Source organism: Sorex fumeus, unplaced genomic scaffold (genome assembly GCF_029834395.1).
Source record: "Sorex fumeus unplaced genomic scaffold, SorFum_2.1 ptg000009l, whole genome shotgun sequence".
Classification (NCBI taxonomy): domain Eukaryota; kingdom Metazoa; phylum Chordata; class Mammalia; order Eulipotyphla; family Soricidae; genus Sorex; species Sorex fumeus.
This window is the reverse complement of record NW_026606066.1, coordinates 6,097,363-6,100,062: the sequence shown is the minus strand read 5'-3', so window position 1 is coordinate 6,100,062 and position 2,700 is coordinate 6,097,363. Positions and strand designations below refer to the sequence as shown.

At 30.0% G+C, this 2,700-nt stretch overlaps 1 pseudogene; it reads left to right on the top strand.

Annotated features, from left to right (window-relative positions):
• Positions 1-444: 444 nt before the first annotated feature.
• On the top strand, positions 445-545 carry LOC130019855 (uncharacterized; annotated as a pseudogene).
• Positions 546-2,700: the final 2,155 nt, after the last annotated feature.

Sequence of the window (2,700 nt, the reverse complement as noted above, 5' to 3'; positions counted from 1 at the left end):
GCTCAGGAATCACTTCTAGTAGGACTCCAGGAACTATATGGGGTTTGGGGGATTAAACCTAGTTCTGCTGCATGAAAGGAGATTTCTCTACCTGTTATACTATCTCTCCAGCCCCAAGATCACTTTTGTTATATAGTTTTCCCAATTTTGCTTTAAATATTTTTCATCTGTAACTTTATAATTTTTCTAGATATAAATTTTTAATTTTATTTTGAGTTTGTTGAGATCCTTAAATGTATAGATCAATATCTTTAATTTTAATATGAGATAATTTAAATATGTAATTTAAATATATTTTTCTTAAAATATATATTCTACTTTTTTAATTTTTTTTCTCAAACAACTACAAATGTTTGTATTTGTATTCTGGATAGGTCTCTAATACTTTGTTCATTTGTGTTTGTCCTTTTATGTGCTACTTCAAAGTGGATTATTATTACCCCTCTCGCTTCTCGGCCTTTTGGCTAAGATCAAGTGTAGTATTACCCCTCTTAAAGTTCATTTATTCTTTCTTCTATCTGCTCAATCTGCTACCAACACATTTTCTGTAAATTTTTATTTTGGCTATGGGTATATTGTTAAGCTATTTTTAGCTTCATAGTTTTTAGTTTGTGTTATTTTCAGTTTTCATATTGAGCTATTCTTAATTTAACATTGTGATTGGAACTATACTTGATAAGGCATAGCACTCATACAATCCTTAATAATTTACCAACTTGGTTTTTGTTTTTGTTTATATTTTCATCAACAAATTTAAATTCTTTGATTACTGTGCTCAAACTATAGTTTTTAATCCTTTGTTTCCTCTTTTCATGTGAAATACTTTATTCACTTTGCATTTCTGTTTCTCATTAACTAGAAATAATATATATATATATACATATATGTGTGTATATATATATATATATATATATATATATATAGCATTTCTGTCAGATTTATTAACCTCCTTCGTTTTTGGTGGTGTGATAAAAAATTGTTCTTGTTGCTTTTTTATTTAAGAAAGAAATTATCTTAACTAATATGCATTCTGAATTCTCTTCAACTGAAGCTACTGATTTCAACTACTTAAAATAATTATTTTATTTTTACTTCTAGTTTCCTAGTGTTTATTCCTATGTCAATATGATGAAATCCTCAGCAATTAAGATCTATAGGCCAGATCTGAAATGTCTTACCTATCTTTGGCCTTCCATTTCAAAGGGAATGGCATCTTTAAACTGTAGGCAGTTTTCAAGATAAACTTAGCCTTCACTTTCTGCTATGCAGCACTTCAAGTTCAAACAGAGGTAAGTGGGTTTTATATTTTATCAGATTGTTTCTTGGCATACACACAGCCCTTTGGATCAGTACAACCTTTAAATTCTCCAGGAATGTGACAGAACAAATCCCCAGGGTCGCTTTTGCCATATTTCCTTTCATATGCACGGGACAGGTGTGGACGGAGAAGAGTCCTGTTTACCACAAGGGAATTAAATCACAGCTTGAGGCAACCACATTGACATTGCTTCAGTAAGGACCGAAGAGTAGACTCTTTACCTGTGATGATCAGAGCTCTGAGTTGAACTATATAGTTAATGACACCCATGAGAAAAGATTCTCCTGGCATTTTTAAGTTCAGTAAACTTATTTATTGTGATTGAAAGATGATGCTTTAAGGGAATCTCAAAAGTCAGGCAGCTGATTGACTGTGAGAACACGGGGTTTTAATAGCTGCCATATTACTGAATACAGGATGAAGGAGAATGAGAATAGTCCTGTTAAAATGTCACATTGCATTTTATGTCATAGAGTTTTAGTATTTTTATTTAAGGTAAGTTATTTCACTTTTCTGTGCTTTTGGTTAATTTCTAGATCTGGGATATAATTCATTGTTAATTTTGTATTGCCAATATTTTTTTCATCATTTTTATGGTAGAGCAATTCACTGAAGTCATTTCACCACACTTCTGGTGAATCCTTTCCATCTATATTTGATAATTTACCTGAATCCTTTTTTCAGTGCCTGCTAATTCTTAATCTGTTATATTACATAGCAATATTTAATTCCATACAAAAATACACATTTCATGTTAACAGCATGCATTATTGCTATGATTTCAGTAATTTAGGTTAATTGGTACTGATTCATTAGAATCACCAGGAAAGTATGATGGAAGCTATATACCTCATATACTATTGCATTATAATAAAACTATACTAAAGTATCAGTTTTGACCGTATATAAATTCCCTGTTTTATTTTTTATTTTCCTTAATATCTTAACTATTCTCTGATATCAAACTCTTATATCAAAGAAAATTTAAGTCCATACTGCTTACTTCTTTTATAACTACTTGATCTTTTGCCAGATACACCAGAAAATATTTTCTTTTGTTACAATACAGTGAGTTTGGTTTGATGTGTCTCAATGTTTGTTATAGGTTGACTTTCACATGTATGTGATGACTGTTACAGTGTCCATATACAAACATTATTTTAATTTTGAAAAGTTTTGTTCAGTAGTTTAATTTACTGATTTTCTTATCTCCCTTGAGAACTTCATATCTGTGACAAGTGGACCACATTTGTCTCTATTCTATCCCTACTACTTTCTTTTCAATTCTTTTTATTTCTACCTCATTCATTTATAATTTTAAATATTTTCTTTCAAAATTCAATAAGAGAAAACCTTCTATTAAAAGACATGATATATTGCTT